General features: G+C 33.1%; 2 long non-coding RNA genes across 3 annotated transcripts in view; one reads left to right on the forward strand and one right to left on the reverse strand.

Annotated features, from left to right (window-relative positions):
• The window catches only part of LOC143257454 (uncharacterized), a 10924-nt gene extending 7534 nt beyond the window's left edge, over positions 1-3390 (reverse strand). Inside the window, exon 1 of the long non-coding RNA XR_013031860.1 lies at positions 2747-3390. This is a non-coding gene — a long non-coding RNA (uncharacterized LOC143257454). The remainder of the gene's footprint in view (positions 1-2746) is intronic.
• Positions 1439-3747, forward strand: LOC143257452 (uncharacterized). 2 transcript variants are annotated; one of them, XR_013031857.1, is made up of 3 exons: positions 1439-1726; positions 1976-2115; positions 3405-3747. It is a non-coding gene; the product is annotated as an uncharacterized LOC143257452 (long non-coding RNA). The 2 variants fall into 2 exon arrangements; XR_013031858.1 differs by lacking the exon at positions 1976-2115.
• The last annotated feature ends 6572 nt before the right edge of the window (positions 3748-10319 follow it).

Below are 10319 nucleotides of genomic sequence, written 5' to 3' on the forward strand. Positions count from 1 at the left end.
ATTATAAAGTTTATAGCCATTATTTCTTTTTATAACTGTACATAAACATTATAAAGTTTATAGCCATTATTTGTTTATATAACTGTACATAAACATTATAAAGTTTATAGCCATTATTTGTTTATATAAAATGTACCTAAACATTATAAAGTTTATAGCCATTATAACCTATGATACTTTCTTAAGACATCTAAAGATGTCTTAATTAAGTAGGGTACATTGACAGCTGTACATAGTATGTACATCATCTCCTATTAAATTATGGTCAATGTAATAACTATTTCGAAATTAGCCCACAAACTATCTCTAAATGGTTAACTTATCTGTAAAAATATCTTGTGTCACTTGTTGTGATGAGAATACACCTCACTGAGTGTGTAACCATCCATAACTGATACATCATTCAGTTTATCACGTAAAGTCTGGCTCTAACCGTCTGTACATTGACACATTATCCAGTTTCCGCTATGTCTGGTAAACGGATGGCATTGTTAAGACTGGTTCTCTGGTAATAGTTTTAGTTGTGGGTGACCTAAATTGGCAGATACTGGTCATCTGTTTGTGTTTTGAATGAAGCTGTCCAGATGTGTAATATTGGTTTGGATATAGTGCTACATTCATGCTAATGGTACATGTAACCAATTTGTATTAACCTGCTCTGATCAGCCAGTTTTCATTCATCTGATGGTTTTTCAAGTGGTAAAACATCAATATTTCTTTACTGAGGTCTGGACATTGTTCAAAAACAATTTGAAATACTTTAAATTCTGTGATTGACTTTAAAAGAGGCAAGTGAGAGAAGCTTATGCAAATCTAGTGGATATAGTGTGAGCTCAGATGATCAGTTTCAGATCATAAGTCCAGTCATCACATATCTGATTTGGATAACAATAAACGTTGATTAAAACATTAGTTTTGTTACCATGGCTGGCTAGCATGTTAGTTTTGTTACCATGTTAAAATTACCTGTTGGTAATGAAATAAGCAACATTTGAACAAAATACTTGTGATATTTTATATTGTCAGATGTGTGTTTTGGATTATTTTGTAAAGATGGTAAAGCCATATCATTCTACATAATGATATAAACAAAGTTATTTCTATTTCGTTAGATCACTGTGTTACCGAGATCTGCAGTTTAAGTAGTGGATCTGATCAAACTTGTTATCAGTGTAGATACTAAATCTGATCAAACTTGTCATCAGTGTAAGTACTGGAGATCTCACAAACTTCTCATCAGTGTAAGTACTTAATCTGATCAAACTTGTCATCAGTGAAAGTACTTAATCTTATCAAACTTGTCATCAGTGTAAGTACTGAGATCTCACCAAACTTGTCATCAGTGTAAGTACTGAGATCTCACCAAACTTGTCATCAGTGTAAGTACTGGAGATCTCACAAACTTCTCATCAGTGTAAGTACTTAATCTGATCAAACTTGTCATCAGTGAAAGTACTTAATCTTATCAAACTTGTCATCAGTGTAAGTACTGGAGATCTCACCAAACTTGTCATCAGTGTAAGTACTGGATCTCATCAAACTTGTCATCACTGTAAGTACTTAATCTGATCAAACTTGTCATCAGTGTAAGTACTGGAGATCTCACCAAACTTGTCATCAGTGTAAGTACTGGATCTCATCAAACTTGTCGTCAGTGTAAGTACTTAATCTGATCAAACTTGTCATCAGTGTAAGTACTGGAGATCTCACCAAACTTGTCATCAGTGTAAGTACTTAATCTGATCAAACATAATTTTAAATTATGCTTTTTAATTATTTATACGTTGGCTTTTTCTAATGCACAGTAATAGTTAAATATGTCTAGAGTAAGACACAACCCTCAGTGAACACGTAATAAAACTCTACCAGTAAAGAAGCAGCCTTTTCAAATACAATAAATACGATTAAAACAGTGTTTTAAATAAAGCTTTGTGTCTTGCAATTATGTACTGACCCAAATTTCTTTGTTTCTCAGATTTGGTGTAAACACGCGTCGTGTACACATGCAACCCCTCAGAACAACATCACATCTATTATCTAGTTGTAACCACGGAGATCAACTTTCAATGAAAAATAATCAACTTTTAGATAGGTCATGGACATTCACAGCGTTTGGTATAGTTGTCTGTTTTGGTTTTATTGCGAAAGAAACAGTTCATTTTGCTATAGACTTGTAAAATAATAATATGAACAAATAGGAAAATTTTGACTTTTTCTAATAAACGTGAAAAATCCCCTTCTGTTGATTATCAATTTTAACTTTGGAAAAGGAAGGCTGTGAAAAAATAAGTCTGTTTTAAAGGTAGCCCGAATGTTCTGTTAAAGAGTTTTGAGGAAATTCCTATTATTTTCATAACACTGGTGAAATAGGCATATACATTCTGTTATTATTGTAGTGCCACTGAAAGATTAGATGTGTGTGTATATATAATACTCTGTCGTAACTGTGGTACCATTGAAGGACTAGGTACACACATCACGTTTTTACCACAGTAGTACTGAAGGATTAGGTATATACACTATGTTGTTATTATACTAACACTGAAGGATTAGGTACATGCATTCTGTTGTTATAGTAGTAACACTGAAAGGCTAGTTATACACGTTATATTGTTATTGTAGTAACACTGAAGGACTAAGTATATACGTTATGTTGTTATTGTAGCAGCACTGGAGGACTAGGTATAAACATTCTGTTGTTACTGTAGTAATACTGAAGGACTAGGTATATGGTTTTCTCACTTACCCTGTGGTAACGTTCAAGAATCTCAACACCTACTTTACACTGGAGGAATATTGACACAAGAAACCAGAACGAAGAGCATCATGGCAATATTTTATTTATTTTCCTTGTTAACGCTTCTCTTGCCAAAGGGTACGTAACCTAAATATCATAGGGCTATATAGGCCAAACTATTACAAGTCTGAATCTCTGAAAACAAGACTAGATTCAGTGAGATTCTTTATAGTGTGTTTTAACGCGATCCAGAATGACTCTTAACTTTTTGTCTTTTCGTTATTTTACGTCTGCTGCTAGAAATCAGGAGGATCAGTTTTGTAAAATTAGGAAAATATTTTACATAAATAATAAAGGTGATAACGAACGTTACTTAATCTATATTAGGAAGTGATCTTCTAGGCTCGCTAACCCAAATACACGATAAATTCCTTTACATCAAAGACATCTTTAGATTTTAGGGACGAATTTCTCAGTTTGCTAGCAACTGTTATCTCACAAAATTAATAAAAAAAACACCTCAGTATGGAGAACACGAAAACATGCTTTGTTTTGTAAATGTGTATATATATATATTACTGTATTATTTTGTACGTGTGTATACATATATATGTGTGTGTGACTGTATTATTTTTATTAAAACTGTTTCATTTCTTTGTTTTAACAGCTTTTGCTTAAAATATAATACTTATGGAGTCCAGAGTCTGCATTCTACATGGATGGCTAAAATCAATGGAGTGTAAAAGTTGTGTTGGATTGTTGATATTATGTTGAAGTGAAGAGACTGTTGTCACGAAAGTCCTTTTCATGTTTAATATGATATACCTATACACTAACAGGAAGGTTCATGTATATAAACACATTAAATAGAGTTATTGTTTGAATTTTGATATCGTTCCTTTATAACACGTAAACCAGATGGATTATGTTTGTCAGTGCTTATCTATAATAACGTAAACTACGCTTGAAAACAGCACTTACAAAGGTTTATAATAAAACTGTTTTAATAGTATAACTGTTGATGTTTCAACGGATTATTCTGTAACTAAAGTTCTAACAATAGCTAACTTGATTCATTTTAGTCGTTAAGAAAGATGTAACTTTTGACTAAAGTTCTAACAATAGCTAACTTGGTTCCTCCTAGTGGTTAAGATAGATGTAAATTCAAACTGAAGTTGTAAAAGTAGCATAATTTGTTCCTCTTAGCGGTCAAGACACACGTAACTTCGAATTAAAGCTGTAACAGTAGTCTACCCGGTTCCTCCTAGTGGTTAAAACAGACGTCTCTCATTGTTAATGCTTTCCTTATCAAGTTCCTTAGGTGTCTGCTTGCTTACTAGCCTGGAAAACTCTCATTATTTGCAGTGACTAGTAGAGCACATGCTTCAGATGACACGGTTCCTTAACCTGTGTTGGATATACTCAATTAACTGTTTCTTGCTCTACATCTAGCATGGGCTACAAGAAGAAGGCTTTCTTAAACTTAATCTGATACATCAAGTGAATAGCTAACTTGGTTTCTCCTAATGGTTAAGAAAGACGTAACTTCTGACTAAAGTTCTAACAATAGCTAACTTAGTTCCTCCTAATTGTTAAGACAGACGTAACTTCTAAATAAAGTTCTAACAATAGATTACCTGGTTCCTCCTAGTGGTTAAGATAGATGTAAATTCAAACTGAAGTTGTAAAAGTAGCTTACCTTGTTCCTCTTAGCGGTCAAGACACACGTAACTTCGAACTAAAGCTGTAACAGTAGTCTACCCGGTTCCTCCTAGTGGTTAAAACAGACGTCTCTCATTGTTAATGCTTTCCTTATCAAGTTCCTTAGGTGTCTACTTGCTTACTAGCCTGGAAAACTCTCATTATTTGCAGTGACTAGTAGAGCACATGCTTCAGATGACACGGTTCCTTAACCTGTGTTGGATATACTCAATTAACTGTTTGTTGCTCTACATCTAGCATGGGCTACAAGAAGAAGGCTTTCTTAAACTTAATCTGATACATCAAGTGAATAGCTAACTTGGTTTCTCCTAATGGTTAAGAAAGACGTAACTTCTGACTAAAGTTCTAACAATAGCTAACTTAGTTCCTCCTAATTGTTAAGACAGACGTAACTTCTAAATAAAGTTCTAACAATAGATTACCTGGTTCCTCCTAGTGGTTAAGATAGATGTAAATTCAAACTAAAGTTGTAAAAGTAGCTTACCTTGTTCCTCTTAGCGGTCAAGACACACGTAACTTCGAACTAAAGCTGTAACAGTAGTCTACCCGGTTCCTCCTAGTGGTTAAAACAGACGTCTCTCATTGTTAATGCTTTCCTTATCAAGTTCCTTAGGTGTCTGCTTGCTTACTAGCCTGGAAAACTCTCATTATTTGCAGTGACTAGTAGAGCACATGCTTCAGATGACAAGGTTCCTTAACCTGTGTTGGATATACTCAATTAACTGTTTGTTGCTCTACATCTAGCATGGGCTACAAGAAGAAGGCTTTCTTAAACTTCTTAAAATAAACGACTTTGTAGTTTTAATTATTTAAAATGTTTGTACTGATTGCACTAACAGTATATCCTTATGTTAAAAATCACGTGTATTTATTATCATTTTACATGTATTTTAGTAGTAATAAAGTCTTGTGTTTATCGTATTTCCCTTTTTTAAATATTATGCAGCTGAGGTAACACAACACTAATCACAAGTAGGTCTTACCAATGTGGATGTTACAGACTTTAGTATTGTAGATATCGTGGTCTGTCTTCGTACATCTGTGTAAAAAACCAATAAAACTTAACCTTACCGGATTCACTGTGATATTGTAAACTATGGAACAGCGGCGTAGATCCTGGGGTGGATGGAGGGTATACATCTCCCCTTTATTTTAGTTGGGGGGTATATTGCATACAATCATTACCCCCCTACAGTTTGGTTTGTTGAATTGTTTTATTGTGTCACAGGCCTACAAATTGTGTGTTTGTTCTTGTGATTCTCGTGTTCTTACCAATCGAATTACATAATTAGGCCTAGACGTAGGCTTTTTCAGTAGCCGAAATGTACATCTTCAACATATGCGTGCTTCTAAGCTTTTCCATCTAAGCGATAGTTCGTAAGTATCAGTCAGTAGGCCAAAATATACATGCAAGTATCGTGGCAACAAGATTACTCTGTGACTACATGTTTACAGCTTTCAGGTTCACGTAATCAGAGATTACCAATTTGTAAATTGAAGAATCCACGTAAGTGGTTGAAAAAATTATACCCCACCCCATTGGGTGTAAAATATCTACGCCCCTGCCATAAAGAATAAAAAAAAATAACTCGAATTCCTTTCCTATTTGGTCAGTATATATTCGTTTGTTAATTAATGTAATTTTCTTTCGTAGTTAAAAGAAGCCAAAATTATTCAAAATTACAGAATACAATATTTTGAGAGAAGTGTAGTATTCTATTTATATTTCTGTATTATAAAAATGACATTCCAGGAAAATGCAATACTATGTCCAGCTAACTTTTCAAGAAAGTGCGGTATTTTGTTTATCTACCTTTTGTATCATAAAACAGAACATTCCAAGTAAGTGCAGTATTTTGTCAATCTACCTTTTCTATTATAAAAACAGTTCGTATTAAAAAATTGAAGTGTTTTGTCTATTTACCTTTATCCCCAGTGTCTCAGCGGTATGTTCGCTGACTTACAACGCTAAAACCGGGTTTCGATAATGATAATATAAAATGCCTATATAAAATCTGTTGTGGAATACGAATGTCCAGTAACATACAACATGCCTCACATCTTTGTAAAACTTGGCTTGAGGTTGTTGTTTGTTATTAAATACAAAGCTACACGAGGGGTTATCTGTGCTTTGCCCACTATAGTTTCTGCCATTGTAAGTTCGCAGACATTGCGCTGTGCCACTTGAGTCTACCCAACTAAAAGCAGTACGAATTGCCTACCGAATTCACGTCTATACAATCGGCTCTTACTTATAGAAAACAAGAAATTCAACGTCATTATACTAAAATAAGACCAAAACCCGAAATAACCTATTCAATGTTGCACAAACACCCGCCGCCTCATGGACCAAGTTTTTTCCTCCCTTAAATCACATTAGTCACAAAACAAGCACTCACTAAAACAACCAACTTGAGAGTTTTACCTTGTGGCTCTACCTCCCTCTTTTATCAGTTTAATGGCCATAAGAAACAATGGACCAAATATATTCATTAATAATCATGTGTATCTTGTTTATATTATTCAATGTGAGGTTATGTTCTCTATTTTACCAATATATTCAATGTTTAGTAATTTTATAATTTATGTTTTGTATCTATGAACTCTATAAACAAAATATGTTGTAAATTTCTGTTAAGTATAAAGTTAATTACCATGCATATAATTGTATGTGAAATTGTAATATGTAACTGACCTTTGTGATGCAATAAACTCAAGTTCTGGCTTTGTGTCTTCTTTGGGACGTGATGCGCTGGTCTACATGAGACGGGTCTCTGCTGTTTGGATCTGCTGCTCGTGATCGGTTTATCGATTTCAGGCAGAAAGTTTTAAAACACCACTTGTCAAATCACCATCAAGATCACCTTTATAGTTTTTCTTCACGCCTGAACCACGACAAATCAACTTATCAGAGAAACAACCATAAACCCATCAAAATTACTGAAAGCCAGAAAAGGGGGCGAATACAAAATCATTCATTTTTGAGAACCTCCCGGTTTTCTGATAAACCTAAAATAACTATCAAGTCTTTTAACTTAGCTTGAAAGAATAAAATAAAAACTGAAGGCCAAACTGGTAGCTACACTGACAGTATTGATAAGAATGTACATTAAATATTCAGTTAAATAAGCTACGCATTGATGTTTTGTTGTTGTTGTTTTATTCATCATAATACTCTAAACTGAACAGAAACTGGTTAACCAGTGAATGGATATTTGCTGTAAAATTCTTATCAACGCTTTAAGTGTAGCTAACACTTTAGTCGCCAGTTTTGATTTCATTTTATCACATCCAAGGTGTTTTTGACAAGAAACTAATACAAAGAAACGATGAAAACCTTTGAAGTAAAATTCATATAAACCAGAAGAACTCTTAAACAACCCTAAAACCTCCTTTCTTAAAACTAAAACCATTCTCTACAACAAAACTATTTTACTTGTATCACAATCTCTTAAATAACTAGGACCAAGTAGTAATCAGTTAATGATAGTTTACTTTGATGTTGAGTTCAAATTTAACTGTATTTTGTATCATTATCAATATACCATAAATTTCGTTTCTAAACTATTAAAACCAAAGATACAGTAATTGTCATTTGGTATTTTGCCACGTGCTCTACAGTGATTGCGAGTATTTCACAAGTCAATGGTTAAAGTAAATCACGGTTATCACCCTAATAACTGTGATAAAAATAATCACTATACTGGTTATTTTCTGGTTTCAGTGTAATCTTCATTATAAATATTACACATTATGGTTCTGTCAGTTTTCTCCTTTTTAGATATCTTAACACAAAATCGTGGTTATGTGTTGTAGTTTTCTTAACTCAGCTAAATATTACTGTTAGCATAAGCTTAACCGCTCATCCAACATCCTCCATGCATCGGAGTTCATTGACTATTCTTTGAATAATTTGTACTTAAACACGTAATATTCCTTCAGATTTTTCTCTTCCCTTCAAAGAAGCTGTAAAAATCTTACTGCATACAAAAGAAATAAACGCAAAAAAAAGTACTTTTATTGTCATAATTACTTTAAAAAACACCCTGGCTTTGAACCCATAATTAAATTATTTATAATTTTTTTTGAAATGCATAGTTGTTATGTAATATTTTGTTACAAATTCACTTGTACTCACTCACTTCTATTTCTTTATTCAGTAATCAGCATGAACAAATATTTCTGTACAACTATCAATCACATAATTAGCTGTAATAATGCTGTCACACCTAATCGTCTAATAAATACTGACTGAATTAATTTATCTCGGTGTTTCTTAAGTTTATAAAACGTTTAACCTCATTCAGATAAGACATGAATAAATTGTTTATTTGGAAGATTTTACACTCACTTCAATAGCTCTTTGGATTTCATTTCCATGTTGTTCTTTACCGTGTGTGATATCTTTTATGTTTACTAAACACTAGAGTTTTCTTAATATGTTACTCCCATATACTAGTCTACTTGACTGATTACATTACAAAAATTTTGATAATTATCAAACAATTTATATTCTCTATATACGATTTTTTTTTTTTCTCGTACCAATCATCATAACTACATGTGCAAAAATGGCTCGATTGGGTTGAGAAAATATTTTACATGGAAGAGCGAACAACGTTTCGACCTTCTTCGGTCATCGTCAGGTTCACAAAGAAAGAGGTAACTGACCCGAAGCTGACCACATGTTTGGAAGGGGTTGTGTAACTGAATGTCGGAATGTAGAGAGCGGTGTTAGATGTTTGAATATAAAATTTTATTATATTAATATAGCTATAAAGGCGTTAATTTATATTGGTTTATTTTGGGTTTAAGTTGTTGTATAAGTAAGGCTTCTTTAATTTTGCGTTTGTTTATGTTTGTTTCTTTATTTAGTATTTGAGTGTTTTCTATGGTTATGTTGTGTTTATTTGACTTGCAGTGTTCGAAAACGTGTGAAGGTGACTTTTTATGTCCTTTGAATCTGGTTCCCATTTTTCTACTTGTTTCTCCAATATAGACGTCGTGGCAGTTATCACATTGTATTTTATAAATAATGTTGGTGTGGTGTTTGTCAGTGTAGTTTTTACATAGTATAGACCTCAGTTTTGTGCCTGGTTTTTGAATATATTTGTTATCAACTGGAATGTCATATTTCGTTGATAGTTTTTGCCAAATGTTGGTTATTTTTCTGCTGATGTCAGGAATATATGGTATGCAGCAGTATATGGTTTCGTGATTTTTTGATTCGTGAGATATGTTTACTTTTGTTGGTTGATTTTGCTTTCTGTCTAGGTGTGTGCGTGTAATGTTTTCTACGGCTTGTGGAGGAAACTTATTGATGTTGATGAAGTATTGTTTTATTTTGTCTAATTCATAGTTAATTTTATCTGGTGAGCATAGTTTTATGGCTGTGTTTATTTGGTTTCTTAGTATGTTGAGTTTTTGTTTTGTTTCATGTGCTGAGTCCCAAAGGACTCAACTTCGCAATAGCACCTAGGTACATTTCAACTATAGAAATCAAAACATGTTTAGAAAGATCTTGCCAGGAGACTTGTGATACTTTCTACAGAAAACAAAAACAAGGAAACAACCAACAGATAGAAGACAACTTAGATAATTTTATTGACATCCAAGAGCCAAACTTCCCAGGTAAAATTAAAAATTTATATTTTCCAGAAACACCAAAAAACAACATCTTAAACGATTTTTTCAAAGAATTGTCTCACAAAACCATCAACCATCAAGAAACCAAATAGACACAGCCATAAAACTATGCTCACCAGATAAAATTAACTATGAATTAGACAAAATGAAACAATACTTCATCAACATCAATAAGTTTCCTCCACAAACCGTAGAAAACATTTTACGCACACAC

The sequence above is a fragment of the Tachypleus tridentatus genome, chromosome 7 (genome assembly GCF_004210375.1).
Source record: "Tachypleus tridentatus isolate NWPU-2018 chromosome 7, ASM421037v1, whole genome shotgun sequence".
Lineage (NCBI taxonomy): Eukaryota > Metazoa > Arthropoda > Merostomata > Xiphosura > Limulidae > Tachypleus > Tachypleus tridentatus.